This window comes from Oryx dammah, unplaced genomic scaffold (genome assembly GCF_014754425.2).
Source record: "Oryx dammah isolate SB20612 unplaced genomic scaffold, SCBI_Odam_1.1 HiC_scaffold_26, whole genome shotgun sequence".
In the NCBI taxonomy this organism is placed as follows: domain Eukaryota; kingdom Metazoa; phylum Chordata; class Mammalia; order Artiodactyla; family Bovidae; genus Oryx; species Oryx dammah.
This window is the reverse complement of record NW_024070210.1, coordinates 81683940-81697321: the sequence shown is the minus strand read 5'-3', so window position 1 is coordinate 81697321 and position 13382 is coordinate 81683940. Positions and strand designations below refer to the sequence as shown.

Here is a 13382-nt window from a genome sequence, read left to right as displayed (position 1 = left end):
ATCTTGGCTGTGGCATGTGGGATCTTCAATCTTCATTGCAGCATACAGGATCTTTAGTTGTGACATGTAGGATCTAGTTCCTCCACCAGGGATTGAACCCAGGCCCCTTGCATTGGAGCACGGAGTCTTAAGCACAGGACCACCAGGAAATCCCACCCCCAACTAATTATTAACTTTTCCTAACTCTAGACATACATTTCTTGCAATAATTGGCCTTGTCCTGTCTCTCTGCAGTCCTAACCTACACACAGATTTTTTTTTTAATTGCCCGGATATTTACATGGGAGTTTTTCTTTAGTTTCAGAAAAACTAAAGCCCTGAGGGAACTTTCAACAGATCTGAGCAGAAGGAGTGACAGTGGGGAAGAGGGATATGGGTCAAATGCAGTGATGTTTCAAATATAAACTGACCAAACTCAGCAGCTAACTGGGGAAAGCGGGGATGCGGACAAGTGAAAGAGGAGAGAAAAAGGTGCACCGGTCTGGTTTCCCGAGGGAATGATGGGGCCACTGACTGAATACAACGTGAAGTGCCAGTTTTGGAAAAAAGATGATGAACTCTGAGACATGCTGCATTGGGGCAGATTGAAGGACAGCAGAGTTAAAATGTCTAGAAAGGCCAAGGAAATACAGGCTGGGAGCGTGGAAGAGAGCTCTGGGCATCATCTGCTCAAAGATAATAGTTGAGATCATAAAAATAGTCAAGAATGGGAAAATGGAAGGAAGACTAAAAAATAGGGGAAAAGAAGACGCTGGTAAGAGAAGTGTGTGAGGGATAAAAGGAATACGGAAGGGATATAGTGATTAGTAGGGTGGACTGAGATCAGAGATGTAGATAAGGGTAAGGGCTTACCTGAGCATTTTTTTTTCTAGTTGCTTAAAATTTTTATTTGTTTATTTTTGGCTGTGCTGGGTCTTTGCTGCTGCAGGGGCTTTCTGTAGGTGCAGAGAGCAGGGGCTGCTCTATTTGGTGGTGCTTGGGCTACTCATTGCAGTGGCTTTTCTTGCTGCAGAGCACGGGCTCTGGGGCACGGACTTCAGTAGTTGTGCCAAGTAGGTTCTAGAGCACAAGTTCAATAGTTGTGGTGCATGGGTTTAGCTGCCCTGCAACGTGTGGAATCTTCCCAGATTAAGGATCGAATCCACATCTCTTGCATTGGTTGGTGGATTCTTTACCACTGATCCCACCAGGGAAGCTTGCCTCCTAACTTTAAAACACAAATGTGTCATAAGAAGCCCTCACAGTCAGAATACATTGATTTTATCTCCGTGACATGCCTTTCTGCTTGCAAGACATATAGGGACTCATGTTATTTCAGGGGAAAGGAGGTCTACTGAAGTGATATACATAACAACCCAGATAAGAAGAAAAACCAGACTTCAGAATGAGCCAAAATCAAGGGCCTGACTACTCTCTCATCTCCCTCTCTCTTACAACTTAGTTTTCTCTTTGCTTGCCAAGTTACTGGAACTTCCTTATAATCTCTAATTCCCCTGTGACTTGACATTTATTGCACAATACCCAAAATTTTCCATGACTTTACAGCTTGAGAATCCTCTCATTCTTCTATCTGTGCCTCTGGAGAGCCCACTATTTTCTAAAGCTCTGTGCAAATCAAGATTTTTTTTTTTCATTTTTCTTTCTTTTCTTGCCTTGCCGTGAAGCTTTCGGGATCTTAGTTCCCTGATGAGGGATGGAACCCGGGGCCTCGGCAGTGAGCGCATCCAGTCCTAATCACCGGATCACCAGGGAAGTCCCAAATCAAGATTCTTCTGATCTCCCTGGAAGAATAGTGTACATGTTTCATAATTTAACCAGTTACCTACGATGCACACCTAGGTTGCTTCCAAGTTTTCTCAGTTACAGACAGTGCTACAATGACATTTGTACATTGTACGTTGTACCCTCTACAATTTTTAGAGGGTACTGGTTGCCAAGCTAGTGTGTTTTCATCCTTTCTCACCATCAATACCTTGCTTTTCATTTGGAAATTTGACCTGTCAGTTTGGTAGCTTGGATGAGGCTGAGCTAGCCCTGGTTTAAGCCACGTAATTAGGGTTACCTCCCCCACCCCCTCACTATAAACACTGAGAAGCGTAGGATAAGAATGTACATTTCCACCAATAATGTGTGAAAGTGCCTACTTCATTACGGTCTTCCAACATTAGTATTCACCTTTTCATTGCTACTGTTGATGCCTTGAAATTAATTTTTAGCTCTAGCAAGATGCATGACTTCTACATCATTATAGAAAAAGAAGCTGGATCATTCTGGAAAAAATAAGGAGATAGGAAGAAGTAACATGAATATATAATTAACCAAAAATCCAAAGAATAAAAGGATAGAAATAAGCCCAAACTATCTAAACCTATGTAAATAGGTTAAAGTGAAAGTGGCTTTGTGGTGTCCAACTCTTTGAAACCCTCTTTGAAACTATACAGTCCATGGCATTCTCCAGGGCAGAATACTGGAGTGGGTAACCGTTCCCTTCTCCAGGGGATCTTCCCAACCCAGGGATCAAACCCAGGTCTCCCACACTGCAGGCGGATTCTCTACCAGCTGAGCCACCAGGGAAGCCAAATAATACAGGAATTGGTGACCTATCCCTTCACCAGTGGATCTTCCTGACCCAGAAACCAAATCAGGGTCTCCTGCATTGCAGGCAGATTCTTTAAATACTCCCATTAAAGGACAAAGGCTCTCAAATTGAGCCCCCCCAAAAAAGCCTAAATGTTATTGTTAAGAGACCTTTTATTTTGCTTATTTATTTTTTGGTGCCTAGACAGGGACTTGAACCCTCAACCCTCAGATTAAAAGTCTGATGCTGTACCAGCTGAGCTACCCAGGCTGTTAAGAAACATTTTAGATGAAGTCTGAAAGAATGTTCAGAGATGTACCAGAAGAATGCAGACAAAAAGGGAGCAAGGACGGCATTTATTAACATGTGACAAGAACTCAAGACACACATAAAATTGAATGAAACAAAGATAAATATTTTTAATGATAAAAGGTACAACTCACAAAGAAGATAGAGATCAGAAACCATTAGACACCTAACAACAAAGAAACAAATATACCTAAAGCAAAAATCAGAAGAAATATAAGGAAAAAGAAAAAATTATAATCATCATTTCAGTTCAGTTGCTCAGTTGTGTCCGACTCTTTGCGACCCCATGAATCGCAGCATGCCAGGCCTCCCTGTCCATCACCAACTTCCAGAGTTCACTCAGACTCACGTCCATCGAGTCCGTGATGCCATCCAGCCATCTCATGCTCGATCGTCCCCTTCTCCTCCTGCCCCAAATCCCTCCCAGCATCAGAGCCTTTTCCAATGAGTCAACTCTTGGCATGAGGTGGCCAAAGTACTGGAGTTTCAGCTTTAGCATCATTCCTTCCAAAGAAATCCCAGGGCTGAGCTCCTTCCGAATGGACTGGTTGGATCTCCTTGCAGTCCAAGGGACTCTCAAGAGCCTTCTCCAACACCACAGTTCAAATGCATCAATTCTTCGGTGCTCAGCCTTCTTCACAGTCCAACTCTCACATCCATACATGACTACTGGAAGAACCATAGCCTTGACTAGACGGACCTTAGTTGGCAAAGTAATATCTCTGCTTTTGAATATGCTATCTATGTTGGTCATAACTTTTCTTCCAAGGAGTAAGCATCTTTTAATTTCATGGCTGCAGTCACCATCTGCAGTGATTTTGGAGGCCAAAATAGTGAGACATATTAACATTTCTCTGAGAATATTGTATCAAGTGCAGAAAAAAATAAGAATAAGAACATCTTGAATGATGTCATTAATAATTTAAATATAATAGATTTAGAATCCTATATCCTACACAAATATATAAAAATTTTGTATCTCATATGTTATTAGCTGCCCATAGGACATTTAGAAAAACTGTAAACATTACAAAAAGTAAAATTCTTTTTTTTTACTCAAAGTTTTCCAACTCATTTTATTTTGTGGTGTTTTTTTCTTACTCAGAGGTTTCCAACACATTTTATTTTGCAGTTATTTTTTCAAGGAGAATTCTTATAAGATAGGTTCTTTGACCATAATATATAAAAACTGAGGAGGAAAAAATCTAAACATGTAGATATATTTTGAAGATTCTAAATAATTCTCAGGCCAACTATAAAAATAAATATGTGGTGTCCCAAAGACGAAAGAACAAGATGAACAAGGAGGATCTTGGAATACAGGAAGAGAAAAAAAAGCAGAACTTTATCGTCCTTCCCTTCCCCAGGTTGTTAACTACTGAAGAATCTTTAGGCTCTCCTGAGCAGTATAACCTGTTTCCCCTCCTACCCCAAATAGGGAGAAGGTATTTGCTTTACTCTTCCCCCACCCAGTATACTATCTCACTCCTTGTACCTGGACTATAAAAATGGACCAAGGACTCACGTTCAGTGTCGGCTCTCCCAGACTATCAGGAAGCCGGCCCACTGTGCCAGCAGCGACTCTCCCCTCCCCCACTCTAATAAACTTTATTCTCCTTTGATTCTGCCTCATGTCTGGAATTCTTTTCCAACCCTGGCGTGGACCACAGCAAAATACTCCTAGAAGCATATCAGAAGAAGAATGTCTCCTGTCCAAACATTTTATTACAGGAAAGCAAAACTAGTTAAACAACAGAAAAAGGCAATGTTTATATTAAATAGCTTGAAAGAGAAGGACCATATTCTAGAAGTTAAGAAGGAAGTTGATATGGCTATTCTAAATTAGACATCTTGATGAAACAGAAATAGAATGGAACTTCTTTAACAAGAAAATGAATGTACATATGAAACAAAAGGCAATAGAGTTTGTTCTTGAAAGTCAAGAGTAAGATAAGGATGCCACTATCCTTAATAAGACTGTTTAATCGATGAAATGAGACACATTTTGTAAAGGAAGAGACAGAATTATTATTTGCAGATGATAACGATGTCTACTTAGAAAATTTGAGAATTATCCAACGAAACTATTAGAATGAAAATAATTTCAGTCAAGACCTGATAATAAATAGAAAAAGAAAGCTTTTATATGTATATGTTAGCAATAACAAATTATGTATAAAATCGAATGGAAAATTTTGGTTCACAAAAGCAAGTAGGTTAATGTATGTGAAACAGCACAGTTCCTAGTAGATAAGGTTATATGAGTAATCTGTAACAATAAAATATTGACTAGAGGTGAAATTACCAAGACAAAAGATACATTTTTAAGATTCTTGATTTTTAAAAATATGTATCTAACTGTTTATTAAAGTATTTTCTGCATATTATAACTCTGGTGCTCAGTGTCTAGATTAAGACGTAGAACATCTCCAGCACTCCAAAAGTCCCGTGCATGTCCCATCTTGGCCCCTAGTCATTTTCCTCCCAAAGGTATCTCTTTTTTTTAATTATTCTTTTAATAGAAGATTGGTTTTTCTTTTTTAATATTTATTAATTTATTCATTTGGCTGCACTGGGTCTTAATGGTGGCACGTGGGATCTTTAATCTTCCTTGTGACATGCTGGATCTTTAGTTGCAGCATGTAGGATTTTTTTTTTTTTAATAGTTTCGGCATTTGAACTCTTAGTTGCGGCATGCAAGATCTAGTTCCCTGACCAGGGATCGAATCCGGAGCTCCCTGGCATTGGGAGCATGGAGGCTTAGTCACTGGAGCACCAAGGATGTTCTGCCACGATATTTCTGACTTCTGACCACACTGATTACTTTTGCTAGTTTTACACTTTATTTGAGTGGAATCATACCTATGTATCCTTTAAGTCTGGCTTCTTTTGCTCAGCATTACATTTATGAGATTTATTCATATTTCTCATGTGCTTGTAGATTACTCATATTGCTGTATAGTGTTTCCTTGCATGAATTTACCATACGTTTCCATGTTTCCATTCTTCTACCCAACTACTAGTACTTTCCAGTTGGGGGCTATTATGAAAAGTACTAAAAACGTACTGCTGGGAGCACACGTGACATGTATGATAGCTGTCTTTTGGTAGACATGAGGACAATTTCCTCTTCCATACCTACCCTACCCGTGGCTTCCCAGGTGGGGCAGTGGTAAAGAATCCGCCTGCCGATGCAGGAGATGCAGATGTAGTTTCAGTCCTGGTCCAGAAGATCCTCTGGGGAAGGAAGTGGCAATGCAGCCCAGTTTTCTTGCCTGGAAAATTCCACGGACAGAGGAGCCTAGCGGGCTACACCACAGTCCATGGGGTTGAAAAGAGTTGACACAACTGAGTGACTGAGCACACTCACACACTAGATTGAAAAGGGAATGTGCTGATTCCCGAAGATGCTGCCAAGCAGTTTTTCAATGTGACTATACCAATTTACACACCAAAAGACACATATGAGAGTTGCAGTTGCTACCCATACTCGCTGATACTTTTTCATTTGAGCCATTCTGATGGAAGTGTAGTGTTATTCCATTATGGTTTTAATTTGCATTTTCCTGATGACTGATGAAGTTGAGCTCCTTTTTATACATTTATTGCCCATTTTGATATCTTGCAAAGCATCCGTTGCCATTTTCCTAGTAGGTTGCTTTCTTTCCTATTGATTTGTAAGAGGGTTTTTTTTTTTTTTGTCTGCATCAAGTCTTAGTTGTGGCACACAGGATCTTTCCTCGTGGTGCATGAACTCTCTAGTTGTGGCTTAGTTGCACCGCGGCACGTAGGATCTTAGTTCCCTGACCAGGGATTGAACTCTCATCCCCTGCATTGCAAGGTGGATTCTTAAACACTGGACCAGCAGGGAAGTCCCTTGAAAGAGTTCTTAATATATTCTTGCTACAAGCCCTTTGTTAGATATAAGAGTTGCAAATTTTACCCCACTCTGTGGATTGTCTTTTTACTCTCTCAATAGTATCTTCTGGTGAATAGAAGTTCATAATTTCAGCATAATCTATCAAAATTTTCCTTTGTAGTTAACACTTTTTCATGTCTTGTTTTTTTCAACCAAAATTGTTTTTCCAGTACCATAAACTTATTTTAATATCTTTTTCTCTATGACTAAATTCACAGTGATAATAAAAGTAATGTGTTTTTCTGTTGTCAAGCTGGGTATGTGCTAAGTCCCTTCAGTTGTGTCTGACTCTTTGCAACCCCATGGACTGTAGCCAGTTTCCTCTGTCCATGGGATTCTCCAGGCCAGAATACCAGAGTGGGTTGCCATTTCCTTCTCCAGGGGATCTTCCCGACCCAGGGATCAAATCCACATCTCTTATATCTCCTGCATTGGCAGGCGGATTCTTTACCACTAGCGCCACCTTTGATGCCAAGATGGGTAGAATATGTTAAAATCCACCTATTGAATTTTCTTTAAATACTCCTCCAAAGCATCCTGATAAAAGGCAGGAAGCTTTTTTTCGCTTTTGTGGAAGGACCCAGAATGCTTTAAGTGCAAATGTGCCTGGCTAGTAATGACATATATTATGTCTCTCACATTTCTATCGTTGGTTCTTCTGTAGAAAGTTCTCTTGTGAGATACCACATGTTGTATTTATCAAAAATATGAATATCCAAGGGAAGGAGCATCGCCCTTCGGCTACTGTGGTAGCACACTGCTCTTTTTGTGTGTGATGCAAGGGCTTCTCATTGCAGTGGTTCCTCTTGTTCCCCAATATGGGGCCTTAGGGCACAGGCTTCCCTGGTTGTGGCACGAGGGCTCAGCAATAGCGGCTCCTGGGCTCTACAGCACAGTCTCAATAGTTGTGCATATAGGCTTCATTGCTCCATGACATGTGGGATCCTCCTGGACCAGGAATCAAACCTGCATCGGCAGGGGGATTCTTTACCGCTGAGCTTTTGAGAAGGCCGATAGTACTTTGCTCTTAAGCATATGACAATACCTTGTGCTTTTCCAGTGTTATTTGCAGCGTGATCTGCCCCAAGATTCTGTATACCCAGTATTTCCAGTGTTAAATAAAGAAGAGAGCTCTGTGTGTTTTCATCATAATTTTCCAGTTTCTACATATTGTTATGTAATTTGTCATCCAATTGTTTTCTTCTTCATCAATGATTTTTAGAAGCCATTTTTGATCAGATTATGTCTTTTGACAGCAGCCTCCCATCCACTTTTCCCTCTCAGTGACCAGTGTGGGGGCCTGGTTTTCCATCCTTACTGGGGCTATGTGAAGTCAGTCTGGGGCCCAGAAACAGGGCCTGCTTTGCTGGTGCACAGACCTTCCACAGCTCAATAGCCACAGACTGATGGGGTGGATTATCACAGTATATATAGTCCACAGTTTTGTTTTGTTTTTCAAAACTGCATTCGCATCAGTCCAATTGTTTTCTCAAAGACTGAGTCTTTAACCAGCCTGATCTAGTTCTGCGTTGAACTCACTCAATGCGAGAGCAGAGCTCTGGGATTCTGCAGCGAGCAACAGGGAACATAAATAGCCATCATGGTATTGTTTCCACGGCAGCTCCAGGTAGCAGCAGCCTATGCTCAATCCACTCTCTCCACTGACTGTGGCCATGCTCCCCTCAGGTCCTATGAGTCTGGAAGGTGGAGGTGGTAGCACACAGTGGGGATCCCAAATTGTTGCTGCTCTTTTTTTTTTTTTTTTGGCTGCACCTCATGGCATCTGGTTCCTTGACACCTGCCCCTTGCATTGGAAGCATGGAGTCTTAACCACTGGATCACCAGGCAAGTTCCCCAAACTGTTTCTTAAAGTAGGTGAATTGCAATGTACACAGTCATTGTTGTTCAGTCACTAAGTCGTGTCTGGACTGCGGCATGCCAGACTTGCCTGTCTTTCACTATTTCCCAGAGCATGCTCAAACTCATGTCTACTGAGTCAGTGATGCCATCCAACCATCTCATCCTCTGTCTCCCCTTTCTCTTCCTGCCCTCAATTTTTCCCAGCATCAGGGTCTTTTCCAATGAGTTGGCTCTTTGCATCAGGTGGCCAAAGTATTGGAACTTCACCATCAGTCATTAGATGTGAATAAATGCTTGTTTTGTCATATTCATCCCAAGCTTTAGCAAGATCCCCGCTGGCCTGAACATCTTGCCTTTTGGTAGTACTGAGACTTGAATGGTGCCTCACTTACTCTTTTACTAGCTAGAGAGTTGCATCATTTACCCAATCAGATACTGTTCAAAAAATGCCCACCTTACATCAGTAGCATCTCTTTGGTAATGTGCTTCTCCATGCCTACTTCTGGAGGGGCAAGAGATAACACATTCTTTCCATTAACGTATGTATTTCATGTCTCAGAGTGGCCTGTGCCAAGACTGTGCTTGAGGAATCTTGGAAAGACAGTTCAAAAATAATAATAGATAGTATTTAGCAAGCACTTATTAATTGCTCAATATAGATAGTATATTTATCATTAATATCAATATCCATCAATAATAATATTTAGTGTGCAGTTATTAAGGCACTATGCTAAGAGCTTTGTGTGTGTTATCCCATTTCATCTTCACAGTAATTCTATGAGGCAGGAAGGCTTTTTATCCCAGTTTTGGAGATGAAGGAACTGAGGTTCAGTGAGGTTAAGGAAACTTCTCCAAGGAACTTGGCCTGTAAGTGTTGGAACTAAGTAAATGCCCAAACAGGATAGAAATGCAGGTCTGCCTCTTCACAGCCTATATTAGCTCTCTGGTCATACATGGTATCTAACAGACATGCTGTACAAGCCAGTTTGATGCAGCTGGAAAAGTCTTTCCTATAATCGTTGCAGTAAGGTTAGAATATTCCAGCAATTAAAACTTCACAAATCTACTCTCCCAAGTCATCCCACCCTCCCCTTCTCCTTCTGCATCCACAAATCCATTCTCTACATCTGTGTCTCTATTCCTGCCCTCCAAATGGGTTAACCACAACTACGGATAAAATAGATAGTGGGAGGCTGCTATTCAGGAGGGAGCTCAGCTCAGTGCTCTGTGATGACCTACAGGGGTGGGGTGGGAGGTAGGAGGGAGACTCAAGAGGGAGGGGATATATGTTTACATATAGCTGATTCACTTTGTTGTACAGCAAAAACTAACACATCGTGGTAAAGCAATTATACTCTGACAAAAGATAAATAAATAAAAAGCACTGAAAAAAACTTCACAATACAATTGCATAGCACGGCATAAAAGACTCTTTGTGATGTACCCCCCACACCCAATAGAACCACTCTACTTATAGTGCCTTCAGAACGTCATGATGTCTGTGGCTTTCTGCCTTGAGACATACTATTCTGTTTCACACGCCCTTCCACTCAATTATTCGTCAAATTCCTTTAAAATTCAGCTTCACGTTCAGTTCAGTCGCTCAGTCGTGTCCGACTCTTTGCGACCCCATGAATCGCAGCACGCCAGGCCTCCCTGTCCATCACCAACTCCCGGAGTTCACTCAGACTCACGTCCATCAAGTCCATGATGCCATCCAGCCATCTCATCCTCTGTCGTCCCCTTCTCCTCCTGCCCCCAATCCCTCCCAGCATCAGAACCTTTTCCAATGAGTCAACACTTCACATGAGGTGGCCAAAGTACTGGAATTTCAACTTCAGCATCATTCCCTCCAAAGAAATCCCAGGGCTGATCTCCTTCAGAATGGACTGGTTGGATCTCCTTGCACTCCAAGGGACTCTCAAGAGTCTTCTCCAACACCACAGTTCAAAAGCATCAATTCTTTGGTGCTCAGCTTTCTTTATAGTCCAACTCTCACATCCATACATGATCACTGCAAAAACCATAGCCTTGACTAGACGGACCTTTGTTGGCAAAGTAATGTCTCTGTTTTGAATATGCTATCTATGTTGGTCATAACTTTTCTTCCAAGGAGTAACCGTCTTATTTCATGGCTGCAATCACCATCTGTTCTGTGATCATCAACCACTCTGTTGTTCCATGTCCAGTTCTAACTGTTGCTTCCTGACCTGCATACAGATTTCTCAAGAGGCAGGTCAGATGGTCTGGTATTCCCATCTCTCTCAGAATTTTCCACAGTTTATTGTGATCCACACAGTCAAAGGCTTTGGCATAGTCAATAAAGCAGAAACTCAGATGACCATTATATCTACTACTGTAGGCAAGAATCCCTTAGAAGAAATGGAGTAGCCATCATGGTCAACAAAAGAGTCTGAAATGCAGTACTTGGATGCAATCTCAAAAATGACAGAATGATCTCTGTTCATTTCCAAGGCAAGCCATTCAATATCACAGTAATCCAAGTCTATGCCCCAACCAGTAATGCTGAAGAGGCTGAAGTTCAACAGTTCTATGAAGACCTACAAGACCTTTTAGAACTAACACCCAAAAAAGGTGTTCTTTTCATTAAAGGGGACTGGAATGCAAAAGTAGGATGTCAAGAAACACCTGGAATAACAGGCAAATTTGGCCTTGGAATACGGAATGAAGCAGGGCAAAGATTAATAGAGTTTTGCCGAGAAAATGCACTGGTCATAGCAAACACTCTCTTCCAATCCATCTAAACCTCCATCTAAACATCTAAACCTTCTTTAATTTCCCTCTGACGGCGTTAACTCTTCGGTTCTCTGTATCAACCTCTTGTGTGCATGCTAGGTTGCTTCAGTCATGTCTGACTGTTTGCAACCCTGTGGACTATAGCCCACCAGGCTCCTCTATCCATGGGATTCTCCAGGCAAGAATACTGGAATGAGTTGTCATGCCCTCCTTCAGGAGATCTTCCCAACCCACAGATCAAACCCCTGTCTCTTACACCTCCTGCATTGCAGGCAGGGTAGCTCAGCTGGTAAAGAATCCGCCTGTGATGCAGGAGACCCCAGTTTGATTCCTGGGTTGGGAAGATCCCCTGGAGAAGGGATAGGCTACCCACTTCTTGGGCTTCCCTGGTGGCTCAGCTAGTGAAGAATCCACCTGCAATGCGGGAGACCTAGGTTTGATCCCTGGGTTGGGAAGATCCCCTGGATAAGGGAAAGACTTACCTACTCCAGTATTCTGGCCTGTAGAATCCCATGGATTGTATAGTCCATGGGGTTGCAAACATGACTGAGTGACTTTCACTTCACTAGAGGGGCTTATGGGCTTCCTAGGTAGGGCACTACTGGTAAAGAAGTGAAGTGAAAGTTGCTCAGTCTTGTTCAACTCTTTGCAACCCCATGGACTATACAGTCCTTGGAATTCTCCAGGCCAGAATACTGGAGTGGGTAGCCTTTCCCTTTGCCAGGGGATCTTCCCAAACCAGGGATTGAACCCAGGTCTCCTGCATTGCAGGTGGATTCTTTACCAACTGAGCTAGCTGGGAAGCCCCTCTACTTCATATGAAAATGTGTTGCTCACTCATTCAACATGAAATACTATTCTTTTCAGGCAGTAGGCTAAGTTTTAGGAGACAGAGAGTTAAATAACACTTTTGGAGAAGGAGGACTATATGCTAAAGCATGGACAAAACCTAGCTACTAATAGTAGCTCTCACCAGCTGAAATAAAGAATAGGTTTCCACAAGTTGGGATGGGTGGGGAGAGCATATGGTAGGAGAAAAGTGTGCTGGGACATTCTGATTCACCCCAAACTTTGGAAAACAAGAGCTGGTGATCCAGCTGGGCATTTACTGGAATCAAAGCTCATGCTGTGGAACAGGATGACATCTGTTCAGCATCTTGGGTTGGTTTTGAGCCCTTGTGGGGAAAGGAGTTTAGGACCAATGCTGAGAGTTGTCTGAAAAGGAGACTTTGAGATACTCCAGGCATATGTTGTGCTAGCTGTGGAACCAGAGAAAGGCTATTCTCCTCAATTCCACATGGAACTCAACACTGCTGACTTATCTTAATGGTAGCTTTCAGCACATTGGCTGGTAGCCCCCTGGGGAAGGGACACTGACATTTTCACAGAGCCCTGTCTGCAGTGGCCATGGCAGAGGCTGTGAGTAGAGGACATTGAAGAGGGGAAACTAGAGCAAAAAAGGAAGAAAAAGGTGGATGCTGAATGAAGGACTATGGCTGACAGACTGATTCCTGCATCTCTTGAGACACACCTGAGGTCTTCCACTTAAAATTGGGCCGAGAATATGAATTCTGAACTGCTGAGATATCTGTATACATAAACATATTTATATTCTGATCAGATATATAATCTTAAATTATAACCACAAACTATTGAGTCCTGGAAACATCAGAGTATACTTTTTAATTTGTTTTTAGGGAACTACATCTCATTTATCTTTATGTCCCAGGACCTATCACAAAACTTGACATGTAGCAACTGGTGGCAAAATACTTGTGGATTTATTTAACAGGGGAGGTGGGAGGGGTCAGAGAAGGAGGGTGCAGAGCATCACACGTACGTGCACCTGCTGAACACTTGAGGATTTCTCCTCAATCTGACCAGACCCAGAATATGAAGCAGAAACGGAATCTGTGCCAAGGGGCTTCCAGCACCCTTTGAATTCTGCCCAGTGTGTAT

At 42.1% G+C, this 13382-nt stretch overlaps 1 non-coding gene and 1 pseudogene across 1 annotated transcript; both read right to left on the bottom strand.

The window, feature by feature from the left end:
- Nucleotides 1-2775: 2775 nt before the first annotated feature.
- TRNAK-UUU lies at nucleotides 2776-2848 on the bottom strand. The gene has a single exon. It is a non-coding gene; the product is annotated as a tRNA-Lys (tRNA).
- Nucleotides 2849-6991: 4143 nt separating this feature from the next.
- LOC120853740 lies at nucleotides 6992-8481 on the bottom strand (annotated as a pseudogene).
- Between the last annotated feature and the right edge of the window lie 4901 nt (nucleotides 8482-13382).